The following is an 18,729-nucleotide window of genomic DNA, read 5'->3' as shown; positions in this document are numbered from 1 at the left end:
CGCCGCCGATCGCATCGATGAACGGGGTGAAGTCCTCCATCGATTCGCCGACCGCTGGAGCACAGGTGAGCTCGAGTTGAGATGAGCAAATAGAGGCTGGCGTAGGTGGAGAGCTAATGTTTTTAGCATAGCTCCGATGAGGTCCCGTAGCTAAGTTAGCTTCAATGGCGTCGTTAGCAACAGCATTGCTAGGCTTCGCCAGGCGGGACAACATTAACCAGGTGGTTACAGGTCCAGGATTATGTTCCGTGTCTCCTGAGAGTAGAAGTAATAGTAGTATTGTTGATCTTTAGTCTATCCTTCCAGTCAGGGGCTTGTTTCTTTTGTTTCGATCTGCAGTCAGGCACGAGGTTATCACGTTACCTCCGAAGCTAAAGTGCTTCGCCGATGTATTACCGAGGAGATAAAAATAATGTCATTGTCCATTTCGCGTTCTCGACTCTCCTTTTCAAGAGGGTATAGTATCCGCGGTGGTTTAAAATACAAATCCGTGATCCACAATAGAAAAAGGAGAGAGTGTGGAATCAAACAAGCCTTTGATTATATGCTACAGCGGGAGCGAAAGGAAATGCGACTGATCACCCTGCTGGTCACCTCTGTCTGCAGCGGCCACACACACACTCACTCACTCACACACACACACACGCCGCTAAAACATTTATCGTACCAAACTTACGTCACACACGCCGTAAACACATTCCTTCTTCCAAACTAAGGCCAATTAGTCGATTAGCATTCGAGCTACCCTTCACTAAATTAGCAAGCTAGCTGGGCAGCCGCGGCGAGAGTTCGTTGACCAACTTACCGACTCTGAGAAGACACAGGAGGAGGCACCTAAAAGCACCAGGGGGCCAAAATAGAGCATTTGTTGCCTCTTCTTTGCAGATTCGGACGTCCAGAAAAAGTTTAAAAATAATACAAAATAATAACTGCGCGGCTGTTTGGCTTAGCAGACGAGTCCCTTCTCGCTATGCCGAGCTTGCAGCTGAAGCACAACATCGTGGCTGGAACACTGAGGTCCGCCCAGTGGAGGTGGGCTGCAGAGGCTTTGTGGCAAGATCTACCACCAAATTGCTTGTAGACCTGGGAGTCCGAGGCCAAAGCCTGCGTATAGCCATCAAAGCTGTATCGGAGGCAGCCAAAAGAGGCAGTCAGTGGCTGTTCATGAGGAGGAAATACCCATGCTGGGCCCCCAAGTAGCAAGCCAGGAGGTATGCGGTCAGCCTAGGCTTGACTCAGGGAAAAGGACGTCCCTGCCATACATAGTCCCATGAGGTGTTGAGTCTGCTGCTCAACACCAAGCAACTCTCATGATTAATTGGGATTGACGCAAGCCTGGGGCCGATCACCCTGTGGCTGGCCACCCCTGGAGAGGGCGTCTCGTGATAAGGCCGAAACGCCCAGTGACCCAGGGGGACACTATATGTGTATATATATATATATATATATATACGGTATATATATTATATATATATACGGTATATATATTATATATATATACGGTATATATATTATATATATATACGGTATATATATATATATATATATATATATATATATATATATATATACATATGTGTATATATATATATATATATATATATATATATATATATATATATATATATATATATATATATATATTCATCCATCCATCCATCTTCTTCCGCTTATCCGAGGTCGTGTCGCGGGGGCAGCAGCCTAAGCAGGGAAGCCCAGACTTCCCTCTCCCCAGCCACTTCATCCAGCTCTTCCCGGGGGATCCCGAGGCGTTCCCAGGCCAGCCGGGAGAGATAGTCTTCCCAACGTGTCCTGGGTCTTCCCCGTGGCTTCGTACCGGTCGGACGTGCCCTAAACACCTCCCTAAGGAGGCGTTCGGGTGGCATCCTGACCAGATGCCCGAACCATCTCATCTGGCTCCTCTCGATGTGGAGGAGCAGCGGCTTTATTTTGAGCTCCCCCCGGATGGCAGAGCTTCTCACCCTATCTCTAAGGGAGAGCCCCGCCACCCGGCGGAGGAAACTCATTTCGGCCGCTTGTACCCGGGATCTTGTCCTTTCGGTCATAACCCAAAGCTCATGACCATAGGTGAGGATGGGAACGTAGATCGACCGGTAAATTGAGAGCTTTGCCTTCCGGCTCAGCTCCTTCTTCACCACAACGGATCGATACAGCGTCCGCATTACTGAAGACGCCGCACCGATCCGCCTGTCGATCTCGCGATCCACTCCTCCCTCACTCGTGAACAAGACTCCGAGGTACTTGAACTCCTCCACTTGGGGCAGGGTCTCCTCCGCAACCCGGAGATGGCACTCCACCCTTTTCCAGGCGAGAACCATGGACTCGGACTTGGAGGTGCTGATTCTCATCCCAGTCGTTTCACACTCAGCTGCGAACCGATCCAGTGAGAACTGAAGATCCTGGCCAGATGAAGCTATCAGGACCACATCATCTGCAAAAATCAGCGACCTAATCCTGCAGCCACCAAACCAGATCCCCTCAACGCCTTGACTGCGCCTAGAAATTCTGTCCATAAAAGTTATGAACAGAATCGGTGACAAAGGGCAGCCTTGGCGGAGTCCAACCCTCACTGGAAACGTGTCCGACTTACTGCCGGCAATGCGGACCAAGCTCTGGCACTGATCATACATGGAGCGGACCGCCACAATCAGACAGTCCGATACCCCATACTCTCTGAGCACTCCCCACAGGACTTCCCGAGGGACACGGTCGAATGCCTTCTCCAAGTCCACAAAACACATGTAGACTGGTTGGGCAAACTCCCATGCACCCTCAAGGACCCTGCCGAGAGTATAGAGCTGGTCCACAGTTCCACGACCAGGACGAAAACCACACTGTTCCTCCTGAATCCGAGGTTCGACTATCCGGCGTAGCCTCCTCTCAAGTACACCTGAATAGACCTTACCGGGAAGGCTGAGGAGTGTGATCCCACGATAGTTAGAACACACCCTCCGGTTCCCCTTCTTAAAGAGAGGAACCACCACCCCGGTCTGCCAATCCAGAGGTACCGCCCCCGATGTCCACGCGATGCTGCAGAGTCTTGTCAACCAAGACAGCCCCATAGCATCCAGAGCCTTAAGGAACTCCGGGCGGGTCTCATCCACCCCCGGGGCCTTGCCACCGAGGAGCTTTTTAACTACCTCAGCAACGACAAAGCAGTAGAAGCTTCCTTAAGTGTCTGTGCTTTAATCTCTGCCCAAAACCAAAAGATGTCAAGTCATAAAGGGTGGAAACAAGCTGAATTTTTTTAATTGTATATAGTGATTGAATGTTTGAGTTTGAGTTTTTTTCCAACATTCATGCATACAACATGATACATCACAATTTCCAGTTTCCCCATTCAACATGTTCGAAAAGGAGTAGGAAAAAGCAGAGCTTATTTAGTCTTATTTAGGCTTTACTTTGAGCTCCTCCCGGATGACAGAGCTTCTCACCCTATCTCTAAGGGAGAGCCCCGCCACCCGGCGGAGGAAATTCATTTTGGCCGCTTGTACCCGTGATCTTGTCCTTTCGGTCATAACCCAAAGCTCATGACCATAGGTGAGGATGGGAACGTAGATTGACCGGTAAATTGAGAGCTTTGCCTTCCGGCTCAGCTCCTTCTTCACCACAACGGATCGATACAGCGTCCACATTACTGAAGACGCCGCACCGATTCGCCTGTCGATCTCACGAACCACTCTTCCCTCACTCGTGAACAAGACTCCGAGGTACTTGAACTCCTCCACTTGGGGCAAGATCTCCTCCCTAACCTGGAGATGGCACCCCACCCTTTTCCGGGCGAGAACCATGGACTCGGACTGTGTTTGTTATGCGCGATTAATTTGTGGCATATTAAATATAAGCCTGGTTGTGTTGTGGCTAATAGAGTATATATATGTCTTGTGTTTATTTACTGTTTTAGCCATTCCCAGCTGAATATCAGGTCCCACCCGCCTCTCACAACATCCTTATCTGAATCGCTTTCACTGCCCTCTAATCCTTCACTTTCACTTTCCTCATCCACAAATCTTTCATCCTCGCTCAAATTAATGGGGTAATCGTCGCTTTCTCGGTCCGAATCGCTCACGCTGCTGGCGTCCATGATTGAAAACAATGTGCAGATGTGAGGAGCTCTTCAACCTGTGACGTCACGCTACTTCCGGTACAGGCAAGGCTTTTTTTATCAGCGACCAAAAGTTGCGAACTTTATCGTCGATGTTCTCTACTAAATACTTTCAGCAAAAATATGGCAATATCGCGAAATGATCAAGTATGACACATAGAATGGATCTGCTATCCCCGTTTAAATAAGAAAATCTCATTTCAGTAGGCCTTTAATTCCACATATTGAAGGTCTTAAGTGTTGTACGTGTGTACAAATGTTTTGAATGAAATTTTTCTCTAAAATTATATTTCTCCTCTTTTGTTGAAAATAATTGTTGTACATTCTTGGGTAGCAGGTTATAGTTATATCGAAGTTGAAAAGTATCGAAGTGGAAACAACGTGTATCATCATGTCCACAAAGGTCAGTGAGCACAAGGTGTGTTGACTTTATTTGTTAGTTATAGTTAACTTTGGGTCATATAAATTGATGCTGTGGTAAAGTGTCTGAAATCTCATGGTTATTAGCCATCGATTCTATCTGCTCCCGAAAGAGGCTAGCAAGATCACTGCGATTCAATTCACAATGGACAAAAATTTAGGAAAAGACGTGCCATGGGCCAATCTTATTTTCAAACTTGTGATGTCTCGCGGACCGCACTGAAAACTGTTGTAGTTTGGACACTCCTTAATCTAGTTGATCCAGCTCTTGTGTTGGATATCATACAAGTGATGTTGGTGTTAAACACACAGTAGTATTGTGTTTAACAATACATTCAGGGCCCTCTCCACGGCCCTGAATGTATTTACATCTGCCGCCTTGGAGACAGAACTTGGATACTGTTAATGTGTGGAAAAATCAGCCGGCAGGAGATTTTTTTTTTACGGGGGGAGTCAGCATCTCTAACAGCTCATTTGAACGCTTAGAGCACCGTCAACAGTTTAAATGCTAATTCACATAATCCTGTTTTATACCGTCGGGAATTTGCGATTCCAGCGCTGATGGCTTCAATTATGGAAAACAAACATTGATGTCATTAGTGTGTCGTCATACTTAAAGACAACATATTTCATACGTACACTCAGAGCCACTATCAGCTTGATGCTTTGTGTAGGTGTGTGTACTTTAATGAGTACTGACTACACACACACACACACACATTGTGCTAGACTGTTGAGAGCACGCACAAGCAGGCAAATCTGTTGGCATGACAACAGGCGTGGAATATTGGCTCTGGCCTAGAAAGTATGGCAGGTTGGAAAAGAAAAAGATGAATGAGATGTAAATAAATGAATAAGTCATTATTGATATGGCTGGCGGTCTTTGTAATAACACCCCACGTCCTGTCTTGTCCTCTCATAATCATCACATGTCTATAAGGACATGATGGGGACTTCCTTTATGCTGTCGAATAACAACCATAGCCCACAACTGATCATGATTTGAAGAGTAATACGTATTGGTTCAATTGTTGCGTCACTTTCTTTTAACCACTGAGTATGGCTGTCAGAAGACTTCATAAAGAATGTAAAGATATATTTTTTAATTGCTGTTTATACAAGCGTGATACTCAGCAATACATGATTAGTCCGCATACAGTACCAAACAAAAGTTTGGAGACAACTTCTCATTCACTAGCGTGGGAATGTGTGTCTAAACTTGATGTCGCGCATGGCTTCAGGCAGCGTGACCCCAGGATGCAGAGATGGCAGGCAATGTACCGGTTAAATCAGGAAGCACATTTTTAATTAAATACCAGGCATAATAAAACAACTACAGGTCGTGCAAACAGCAATGTGAGACATGAATATAGGACAATGAACCAGCGGCAAGAGGCAAGCGACACTGGTAGAGAAAAACTTCCTGATTGGCAATCAAGGACAGGTGAGCCTCCTAGTTGCCAACTAGGGACAGGTGTGCAGAATGACACTCAGCAGTAGGGGTAAAGTCACTGCAGAACAGCCGAAACAGGAAGTGAAACAAAAGTAAGAGTGCTAGACAGGATGGAACTCAAAACAAGGAAAAACACCAAAACCCAAAACTGTCACACAAACGGTGACACTTTTGACACCTACTACTAATGCAACAGTGGTCCTGATTGGCTGATACGGCCCTATAATTCAGGATTAGGTCACCCCCTATTATTTAGGCATGCACTTGACAGCCTGGTTTGATTTTAAAAAATATACTTGTGAGGTGTATGAGGCATTATTTGGACCGTTTTGGATGATTTATTTATCAATCAGAGTCCTTACTTCTAATTTCTTGGTCTAAGCGAGTCGAGACCAGTGAAAACAGTTTGGGTAACATCCTTTTCTCTTCCAAGTGCAGAAAAGAAATGTCTGAATGCATTTGGTGTGAAAGAACATCATGTACAACAGAAGAAATCCTGTCGAAGTGTGGTGGTTATTCTATCTGCGTTATTTGTTAAAAGTGGTCTTCTAGGTTGAAGATGAACATCCATGGAAGGACGGCTTTCTTTTACTGCTTCTACACAAAGTCCCATAAAGCATTAAATTGTTTCCTGCAGGTTGCTGATGCTGAGAGATGCACAGCTGTGGGTTGATGTGAAAGTTTAATGAGCAACTTTGATGCAGGCATTAATATACAACGTGGTGTCCACACTTTATGTGGTCATGACAGGAAATGTTTTGGAGGCTTTTAGCTGCATGTGCGATATGCAGAAAACCTTTCAAGTCTCTGTATTTTACAACTTTTCAATTACCTCAAATACATGTCAGAGGTCCTACAATTGTGCATTAGAAGTGTGTTAGCCTCGATATTGAAATTTATACCGTTTAAAGGTACTTTCATTTTTTTTTTCATTTATTTGTTTATTTCAGGCAATGACAAAAACGTACAAGTTGACAAAACATAATAATATAAATTAACATAGTGCATTATTGTCCAGTTTTGCCTGTAAGGGAGTGGAAGAAGATAATTTATTTAATCCCACCCCCAGTTCTCCATTCAGTGATTATTCACATGAGTTTCACTCTCACTTTGTTCAAGGATTATAATACAGATGTTGTATCATAGTGGCATTACCATAGGTAACAATAATTATTACACTGTAACAATCATTTGTATCAACAATGTAGGAATAATGAATATACCAACAATGGTAATAGACATCATAGCAATAATGGTAATAGACAATATAGCAATAATGGTAAGGAAACATTGAGCACATGTTACACTTTGAGACAGAGTACAGCAGCAGGTCAAATTAAAGACCCTCATCTCTATATTTGAATCAGACCCCATGTTTCTATAATAGTTTAAATCGATTAATAGTTTGGCATTGCTTGTGTTGTAAATCCAGTTTGTTCCATAGTTTTACTCCGCATACAGACACACAAAAACGTTTACGAGTGGTTTGAGCTCTCGGCAATAAGAAATATCCAAAGCCTCTCAAGTTATGAGCTTGCACTCGTCTTATAAAAAAACGTTGTAGATTAGGTGGCAATAATTTCTTAAAAGCTTTATATAAGATTATTAATGTATTATATTTAACAAGGTCATCAAATTTGAGCAACTTTGATTGCATAAACAGATTATGAGTATGTTCTAAATAACCAACGTTGTGAATGACCCGCACTGCTCTTTTCTGTAATATGATCAGAGGATGAATTGTGTTTTGGTAAGTATTCCCCCATACTTCAACACAGTATGTAAGGTATGGGAGTACCAAGGTGCAGTATAGAGTACGGAGTGCATTTTCATTGAGGTATAGTTTTGCTTTGTTTATAATTGAGAGGCTTTTGGAGATTTTTGTTTTAATGTGTCTGACATGAGGTTTCCATGATAGTTTACTATCAATTATTACTCCCAAAAATGTATTCTCATTTACGATTTCAATTTGGGTACCATCAATACTTATTTTCTGTTCAGACGTTATGTTGCGATTTCCAAACATTACTATCTTAGTTTTATTTATATTCAAAGATAATTTATTTGTGTCCATCCATTTTTTTACTATGTTTAGTTCTGTGTTTACTGTATTTATGAGCTCATTATAGTCATCACTACTGTAGAATATATTTGTGTCGTCTGCAAAAAGTATAAATTTCATTATTTTGGATGTATTAAACATATCATTAATATATACATTAAACAGTTTTGGCCCCAACACGGACCCTTGGGGGACACCACAAGCAATGCCAAGAGTATCAGATAAAAATTGACCCATTTTAACAAACTGTACCCTCCCTGTTAAATAAGTTTTTAACCAGTCACCAGCCAGCCCCCTAATTCCATATCTTCCCATTTTAACTAGTAGAATTGAATGATTAATGGTATCAAAGGATTTCTTTAGGTCAATAAAAATACCAACTGCATATATTTTATGCTCCAGTGCATTAGTAATTTCCTCAATAGCTTCAGTTATTGCCATTGTAGTTGTTCTTTTGGACCTAAAGCCATACTGACCGTCATTGATTATATGATGCTTCTCAAGAAAAGATTCAAGTCGAGAGTTAAATAGTTTCTCTAAGATTTTTGAGAACTGAGGCAAAAGAGAGATTGGTCTGTAATTGGTGAAAGCGTGTTTGCTGTCACTTTTGAAGAGCGGAGTTACTTTAGCGATTTTCATTTGACTTGGAAAGCAGCCAGTCTGGAATGATAAATTACATATATAAGTTAATGGTTTTACAATACTCAGGATAACCTTTTGAACCAATATCATGTTGATATCATGGCAGTCAGTGGAGTACTTACTTTTACACTTCCGCACAATGTTTGTCACTTCCTGCTCATTTGTAGCTGAGAGGAAGAATGACGAAGAATTCTGTTCAATAGTTGATTTTGTAACTCCATTGTCTGGGATATCAACAGCCAATTTAAGACCAACATTTACAAAAAAACTATTGAACTTGTTTACTACATTAGTCATATTATAATCTTCACCGTTTTCATCAATAAAGTAATCAGGATATGTCAACTTGGAATATCCTTGTTTTATTAGACTATTCAAAACATCCCAAGTTCCTTTTATATTATTTTTGTTTTCATATAGTTTTTTTTGATAATATAACTGTTTGCTTGTTCTCATAATATCAGTTAATTTATTTTTATACTTCTTGTATCGTTGTTGGACTTCTTTTGTTTTTATTTTGATGAAAAGTTTGTAGAGATTGTTTTTCTTTTTACAGGCATTAATTATCCCTTTTGTGATCCAAGGGCTATTTTTATTTTTTCCTTTTATAAAATATTCTTTTACGGGGCAATGTTTATTATGCAGGGAAGTAAAGATGTCTAAAAAATTACAATAAGCACTGTCCACATTAGGTTCTCTGTATACTGAAGTCCAATCCTGAACTGCCAAACTATTGTTTAGGGCACAGATTGTTTCCTCAGTTGTTATTCGTTTAGAGATTTTTGCCATAGTGTCTTTGGTTTTCTTGAGATGACATAAAGTAAAAACAGGTAAATGGTCAGTGATGTCACATATAAATAGGCCACTGGTGACTTGATATCCCATAATGTTTGTAAAAATGTTGTCAATGATTGTGGCACTATGTGTTGTTATTCTGCTTGGTTTGGTTATGGTTGGATATAGAGACAGGCTGTACATAGTGTCAATGAAGTCATCAACATGTTTTTGCTTGGTTGAGTTTAACAAGTCAATGTTAAAATCACCACAGATAAATATGTTTTTTTGGTTCACAGAGGAAAATATTTTACCCATCCACTCATTGAAAGTTTCTATGCTTGAACCAGGTGCCCGGTATACACAGCGCATGAAGATATTTGTCTTTTTGTCATTTAGGATTTCCACTGTTAAACATTCAAATAATCCATCGACTGCTATGGTCATGTTTGTCAAAACTTTAAATGTAACAGATTTATGAATGTAAAATGCGACCCCCCCTCCTATTTTATTTATTCTGTTTATGTATGTTAATTCATAGTCATTCAGACTAAAATCAATACCTTTATCACTGTTGAACCCGGTTTCAGTGATTGCAACAATGGTAAATGGATGACTAAATTCTTTCAAGTAATCTTTGATAGCCTCAAAGTTAGTGTACATGCTTCGACTATTGAAATGTATTATAGATAGACTATCTTCTGATTTTACACTGTTTTCATATTGTTTGCGGGTAAAATAATTACAGTTTTTAACAATCGCAGAGAAAAAATTATTATCAGGGTCTATGTCCATATCAGTCTCTGTTGTGGTGTGCTCTTGATACTCACACATGTCCAGTTCTTTTTGTTGATGTTGGAGGATCTTCTGTAACATGTCCATATCAATACTTGGTGTGGTCTGTGTTCTTGGTGTGGGTAGCATTGAGATGATGTAAAGGTCACAAGCTACATTGATACCAAGTACTGCATCAATGTCAATACTTATCAAGATCTTCTATTTTCCTTATCACCAAGATTTTTGCTTCCTCCGGCGTCCCATTTAGTTTGATGAAGATCTTACAGTTCGTTACCCAGGTTTGTTGAATCTTGCTTTGCCTTTTAAGTTGTCGTGCGACCCTTGCGATGTCAGCATTTTTCTTGGTCAAGTGTTCATTGATGAAAACATCTGTTCCTTTGAGTTTGCGTCCTTGCCTTAATAGTGCGATCTTCTTCTTTCTACTTGCGAATCTCATGATCACAGCGGGTGGTCTCTGGTTCCTCATGGGCAGTGGGTGACAAGCCTCGATCAATCAATCAATCAATGTTTATTTATATAGCCCTAAATCACAAGTGTCTCAAAGGGCTGTACAAGCCACAACGACATCCTCGGTACAGAGCCCACATACGGGCAAGGAAAAACTCACCCCAGTGGGACGTCGGTGAATGACTATGAGAAACCTTGGAGAGGACCGCATATGTGGGTAACCCCCCGCCCCCTCTAGGGGAGACCGAAAGCAATGGATGTCGAGTGGGTCTGACATAATATTGTGAAAGTCCAGTCCACAGTGGATCCAACACATCAGCGAGAGTCCAGTCCATAGTGGGGCCAGCAGGAAACCATCCCGAGCGGAGACGGGTCAGCAGCGCAGAGATGTCCCCAACCGATGCACAGGCTAGTGGTCCACCCGGGGTCCCGACTCTGGACAGCCAGCACTTCATCCATGGCCACCGGACCTATGCAACTCCCCCTCGCAAGGGACAGGGGAGAAGAGGAGAGAAGAAAAGAAACAGCAGATCAACTGGTCTAAAAAAGGGGGGTCTATTTAAAGGCTAGATTATACAAATGAGTTTTAAGATGGGACTTAAATGCTTCTACTGAGGTAGCATCTCTAACTGTTACCGGGAGGGCATTCCAGAGTACTGGAGCCCGAATAGAAAATGCTCTATAGCCCGCAGACTTTTTTTTGGCTCTGGGAATCACTAATAAGCCGGAGTTCTTTGAACGCAGATTTCTTGTCGGGACATATGGTACAATACAATCGGCGAGATAGGCTGGAGCTAAACCGTGTAGTATTTTATACGTAAAAAGTCGATGTGCTCCAGGTCCATCTCTATCCCCCTGCTTTGGAGATAGGAAGCCACCTGCTGCTCCACCGACTGTGCCTCCTGCACACTGGGCTCCCAGCTGTCCGCGGCCACCGCACGCGTGTAGTTGCGTGGCTTGATCTTGATCCCGGTGATGACCACATCATTCATGCGGGAGTATTGCTCCAGTTCGTCCACTCGCTGCTCCAGGTCCACAATGCGCCGGTCTTTTTCCACGTTCTGGAGGCGTAGTTGTTTCACCTCCTCCAGCAGGCCCAAAAGCTGCTCCTGGTGCTCCCTCACCGCAGTTACATCGCCGCACAGGGAAAGGAGTTTGAGCCTCATCTCCTCGAACTCCTCCGATGTGGGGCTTTTCCTCGGTGCAGGCATCACGGTCTATCTGCCGACGCATCCAGCAACAGAAGGAAAAATCCACCTCCGTATCTCAGGCCAGTAATGCTAGCCGGCTCCGGTGTGCTAGCTCGCAGCACCGATCGACACAAAGCTACAAAGTGTCACGGCACAGTGACACAGCGAAGCCAAAAAAGCACAAAAAGTACAAAAAGTTGTACTAGCTTTGCACAAGGTAATTGCCAAACTCGACAGCCTCACTTCGAAAACAGCCAGACGCGCGCAAACTCCGAGTCGTGCTTTTAGTAAGCACGACTATCAACACATCATGTTGTGTGTCTGCAGCTTTAAAGGGGTCATATTTTATTTTATTTTTACATTTAAAACACTTCATTGTGGTCTATATAACATGTAATGGTGGTTCTTAGGTAAAAATGTTGCATATGCAGATGATGTTTTTCAGACCATCTTCAAGGTGCTTTCTCAACATCTCTTCAGGATGGGCCGTTTTGTGGGTGGCCTTTTTCGCATGCCTCCACTTTGACTGCGTCTTCTCTTCGTCATCCATGTTGTTTTAGCGCTTCCTTATGGAGTCTACTGACAGATTTAAGTTAGATCTTGGAACTATATGCTACATGTGCATGTACGAGCCAGTCTGCCCCACAACAAGAGGATAGAGAAAAAGAAGTAACTTAATGATTACAGCGTCAGACTTGCACAAAGCTCGTCAGGTAAGTCTACCATGTATGAATAATCCGCTGACGTCACGTGGAAAAAAACTTCACAAATTGGGCAAATTCCAAACGGCTCGTTTGTGGGAAGTATGAAGGAATGCAAGATTGTTTTATAAATACTGTATATCCACCATGCCTCCATGTTTGATTTCAAATTTTCGGCAATTATGCAGATCCTAAATACACAAAAACAAGTACTAATAAGTAGAAAAAAATAGTTTTTGCAAAATAGATCCCCCTTAAATGCTAATTAGCTATGTTGGTCCACGCCTTAAGTGTGTGTCTCCAAGAAGCTATTGTGTACTTTATCCACTTATTACACGTACTGTATACTGTAACTCTGCACTCAACTTAATAGAAGCCATACATCACATACAACAAATTAACATTAGAGGGCAACTGCACTTTTAGTGGAATTTTGCCCATCATCCACAATCCTTATGTGAGACAAGAACACATGTTTTTCTTTTCTGTATATTCTAAATATTAAATAACTGCTACTCAGAGGCAGCTAACAATGCACATAATACAATCTAACCTGCCACTCTAAAAAACCTCCAAAAACCTCCAGGGTCATTTTATGTACTAGCTGTTTGTATGTAATGTAGTGACATGCACATTCATTTTTTATTTAATTTTTTTTGGTATACTTTTTTTTTATTTTTTTTTACATTTTTTATTAATCAATCCAACAAAATAATACACAATAATACCATAATATTACAATTCCAATTCCAAAACCAAACCCGGCCCAGCAACATTCAGAATAGCAATCAACAGAGCAATTGAGAGGACAAACAAACATGACACAAAACAATTCCAAAGTAGTAAAACAAAAATGAATAATATCAACAACAATATCAATATTAATAAGAATTCCAACATAGCAGTGATTAGAAATCCCTCATTGACATTATCATCACAGCTATTTATGAAAAATAAAATAAAAACGTTTAAGAAATGAACAATAGTGTCACAGTGGCTTACACTTGCATCACATTTCATAAGCTTGACAACACATTGTGTCCAATATTTTCCACAAAGATAAAATAAGTCCTAATTTAGGTTAATTTAATAGTTAAAACACATTTAAATAATGGATCCCATATTCCAATATATGACTCATTATTATCTAAACTAAATGCAGTCTTTTCTACTGATATAATTTCCTTGTGTATACCAGTCAGTAAGAGTTGGACTATCAACATATATCCTTTTTTTTAAATATTACACTCTTTGTTATGATGCATATTGAAAGAAATGCATTTTTGCATTTGCATGCACATTCATGATAACATGTAATATTTACCGTATTTTGGTCATCATAAGCATTATCAAGACTATTTTCCTGTGCCCATTCAATTTACAGAATGCATAGCAACAACATTTGTTGTTATAATAATAATGGATTAGATGTATTAGCACTTTTGTAGACACTCAAAGCACATTAGTGTGAGAATTGAAAACCCATCATTCATTCACTCCACTTTCTCCCCTTTGTGGTGGTAAGTGTAGCCAGAGCTGACAAAAACGTGGCTGCCAATTTGCGCCTACAACCCCTGCGACCACAACCGAACATTCATTCACATTCATACACCAGTGTGAGCCGCACTGGGAGCAAGGTGGGTAAAGTGTCTTGCCTAAGGACACAACGGCAGTAACAAGGATGGCGGAAGCTGGATTCATACAAACAAATCCTCAAGATTCTGGGCGGACGCTTTAGCATCTTGGTCACGCCGCCACGCTAAACGTTTTAAATAAGCAGATAAAACAAGGACTTGCAATGTCTGTGCTCACTGGCATGCACACTGATGGGATGTTGGTTCTTTCTGGAAGTGCTTAATTCAGAATAATCCTCACTCAGATAAATATTGCTTCCTAGCGATGCTAAGGTGATAGCGAGTAGATTTTCAAATTTCAGCTCAAGCTTATTCTTTATTCTATAGCGGATAGAAACCAATGTTATTAGCAGCTTAAGCAAGCTTGCAGCTGGCTACTCACTAGTGGTCGAAAGAGCAGTGTGAGCTAGGCAATGTGTCACTACGCCTGTAAAGTAGTTCCTTGGTGTTAGCTCTTACAATGACAATGTCGATATAGCTTTTGTTTAATATGCAGGTGCCAGCATGTAATTGGAGCATTGCTGGCGGTTTTTGAATGTTTTTTTAGAGCGTTTTATAGGCAATATAGGTCCCTATTTGCTGCCTTGTTAGCTGCCTTTTGCTAGCTTTTTTTATAATGTTTAAAATGCAAAAAAAAAGAAAGACGTGTGTTCTTGACTCACAAAGGCAAAATTTAAAAAAGTGCAGTTCCTCTTTATGTAGTGGAAAAGGAACACACATAGATTGTCCCGATACAACTTTTTCACTACCGATACAATAGCGATTTGGGAGCCTTGTGTATTGGCCGATACCAATATTGATCCAATACACTATCATCAGCAACATACTTGCCAACCCTCCCGGTTTTACCGGGAGACTCCCGGTATTCAGCGCCTCTCCCGATAACCTCCCGGCAGAAATTTTCTCCCGACAAACTCCCGGTATTCAGCCGGAGCTGGAGGCCACGCCCCCTCCAGCTCAATGCGGACCTGAGTGGGGACAGCCTGTTCTCACGTCCGCTTTCCCACAATATAAACAGCTTGCCTGCCCAATGACGTCATAATATCTACGGCTTTTAGAGAGTAGAGTGCACAACTGCGCACACAACAAGGAGACGAAGCAGAAGAACGAGGAAGTTACAGACATCACATGGCGATGCTGTCGACGAGCAAGATGAAGAAATACGCTTGCAAGTTCCAAAACGAATGGAAACAAGAATTTCAGTTCATCCAGGACAGTTCGAAGGGGAAGGTGTATGTTGCCTGTAAATATTGTAGAACAGACTTCTCCATTGAACATGGTGGCCGAAATGATATACTCATTCATGAACGGAGAAGTTAAACAAGACAATACTGCCATCTACTGGATAGCCTCCGGAACACTGAAATTCAAGTATTTATTTTATTTATATGTATAATAAAATAAATATATATATATATATGTATATATATATATATATATATATATATATATATATATATATATATATATATATATATATATATATATATATAGCTAGAATTCACTGAAAGTCAAGTATTTCATATATATATATATATATATATATATATATATATATATATATATATATATATATATATATATATATATATATATATATATATATATATATATATATATGAAATACTTGAGTTGGTGAATTCTAGCTGTAAATATACTGCCCTATTAACCACGCCCCCAACCACGCCCCCCAACCCCCACCTCCCGGTAACGGAGGTCTCAAGGTTGGCAAGTATGATCAGCAATCATCCATATTTTTATTAATTTGTAGGGTCGAATTTTAGAAGTGAAGTGCAGTACATTATATTTATATAGTGCTTTATCTCTCATGACTCAAAGCACTTTATAGTAAGAAAGACGTTATCTACTTTTAATGATAACTGATACTGATACAACTTTTTCACTTCCGATACAATATTGATATCAAAACCTTGAGTATTACCCGATACCGGTATTAAGTCGATACAATATCAGCACAAATCATAGCACTTAGTTTTGTTATTTTGTAGTGTGATAGAAAAGGTTGAAATCAGTCAAACAAAGAACAATGGTAGGCAATATTTACTGTACCTATTTATCATTAAATGGAATGATGTCTTAAAGGGGTCATATTATGATTTATTTCTACATTAAAAAACACTTCCTTGTCCTGTTGAGTGGTCCAAATTTTATAAAGTTGAAAAAAATCGAGCGTTTGAGTGTCTCTTCTCTCAAAAGTGGAGCAAATACTGTAAGTGAAGGGAGATTATATATTTTTTCTCACATTTGGTGCTAATAAATGGTTTAAGGACACATACTACTGTTAGAAAACCATTGAAAAGTCACTTTTGCATAATAGGTCACCTTTAAAGGGGACTTCATAGTAAGTACAATGTTCTCTAATGGAGGGACAAAGAGAGATAGTGGAAAACAAGGGAAAGGAAAAGGATTGCTTCTTTACGTTGTGCGCCAAAGACCAAATCCAAATCCTCTGACATAACATGAGTGCAGCCAACACTTGGAGGTCAATATATCCCCGATGAGGCCCTCAACAACAAGTTAATCTGCACACACACACACGCACACATACAGTGGAGATTTGACAAGGTGCATGCAAAAAAAGCATGCGTAAGGCTGCATTCTTGGCATAATCTTTCTTAAAAGTGCTTTGAGTGTATCTCTCGCGAGACACAACACTAGGTACACCTGCACAACACCAGGATTTGCACCAATATGAGTTCATGGGCTCTTCCTTGCATGAGTTTTTTAACAGCGAACAAACAAAAACATACACAATGTATAACATCCTGTAACCACTTGTTCCTTATTCCATTTCTGACATTTACTGAGAGAAAAATGAAAATCCACACATATATTTTTGAGTCATCTATAGTGGAACGAAAGAGACTGCAGCTTCTTGTCAGTCATCCACTGTGTTTTTCTCTATGGGTGGATGAGGGGCCATCAGCATACACACACGCACAGACACACACACGCATGCACGCACACATACACACACACACACACACACACACACACACACACACACACACACACACACACACACACACACACACACACACACACACACACACACACACACACACACACACACACACACACACACACACACACACACACACACACACACACACAAAAGTTGAGGCTCGTAACATAAACGTAACAATCCAGATCAGGCCCACAATGTAATCACTTGTTCCTTATCCCATTTAAAGGGGACCAATTATGCAAAACCACCTTTTTTTTACCATAGATACCTGTGTTTGTGTATTTAGGATGAGCATAAGTCCAGAAAATTTGAAATCAAACAATGGAGGCATGGCGGAGATATTTAGAAAACAATCTTGCCTTCCTTCATACTTCCCCCATACGTGCTGTTTGAAATTTGCACAGCCTGTGATGTTTTTTCTACCAGCGACGTCAGCGGATTATCAATATTTGGTAGAAATTTACCTGAAGTGCTTTGTGAGAACCTGCCATTGTAGTCTGAAGCTGTATTTAATAAGGTCCTTCTTGTCGCAGGGCAGACTGATTGTACATGTACATGTATCCTTGACTGTTGCCTTTTCTAATACAAAGTAGCGTATATTTATAACAAATATACCGGGGGTGACGGGGAAAAGACGCTGTCGAGGTGGAGGCACGTAAATAAAGCCTTGTTCACACTGCAGGTCAATTTAGATTCAGAACCTGTAATTCCAGATTTTTCATATCCGTATCATATCTGTAATTCCAGAATTGTCATACCTCTTTTGTATGTGGATATAAATCGGATATGTATGCGATGCGACTGCAGTGTGAACGCTTCCACGCTCCGGTCGCATTAATCCGACAAGAACGTCATCAAAAAGTGAGAAACTTTATAATTATTCGCCAAAATAGACGGTTACAAAATACATCGTTGACAAATGAGCAGAAAACAGGTGAAAAGAATACGTTTTAGGAAATAATGTCTCCGATTGCTCACCCACAAGCTCTTCGGAGCAGACGTGAAAGTAAAATGTCCCACAAACTGCCAGAGCCAAAATACTTGCCCTCTTCCTTCTTAGTCTTCGACGCGCAATAATTCGGTTTAGAAAATGCTAACTTTGATTTCACAAAATCCTTAAAATTGCCACAAATGCACCAAGACTGAGACCAACTACGATTGAAGCCATCTTTTCTGTTATATGTCTGCCTCCTGCTGGCAAGTTTGCTGCCTTGTTCAGTTTTTTCTGCTGTTTCAGTTGCCATAGTTCTCAGGGGAAGGCGTGAGTGATTGAGCACAGCTGTTTGGAATTACCCTAGCCTATTTAGACTTACCAGATTCACCTGTTGTCGCAAGATCTTAATTCTCTGTCCCAACACATCAAGTCTATATCACGCCAACCACATCCAGCTCCTACCTCCAGTTGCTTCCATCCCTTTAAGTATTCTCTTGCTTAGTTATTTTGTAGATATGTTTTGTGATTTTTGTGCTCAATCAATCCGTCTTCCATTGAA

The 18,729-nt window shown here is 40.9% G+C and overlaps 1 protein-coding gene across 6 annotated transcripts in view; it reads right to left on the bottom strand.

Moving 5' to 3' along the window:
- The window catches only part of evlb (Enah/Vasp-like b), a 118,955-nt gene that overhangs the window by 50,346 nt on the left and 49,880 nt on the right, over positions 1-18,729 (bottom strand). The window contains exon 1 of one of the 6 annotated variants that reach the window (XM_062044988.1): positions 10,308-10,882. The exons of the other annotated variants lie outside the window; for them this stretch is intronic. The gene's annotated coding sequence lies outside the window, so the exon portion shown is untranslated. Of the gene's footprint in view, positions 1-10,307; positions 10,883-18,729 lie in introns of those variants that run through there. 6 annotated transcript variants of the gene reach the window in all.

The sequence above is a fragment of the Entelurus aequoreus genome, linkage group LG04, assembly GCF_033978785.1.
Source record: "Entelurus aequoreus isolate RoL-2023_Sb linkage group LG04, RoL_Eaeq_v1.1, whole genome shotgun sequence".
Lineage (NCBI taxonomy): Eukaryota > Metazoa > Chordata > Actinopteri > Syngnathiformes > Syngnathidae > Entelurus > Entelurus aequoreus.
This window is presented reverse-complemented; position numbering and strand designations above follow the sequence as displayed.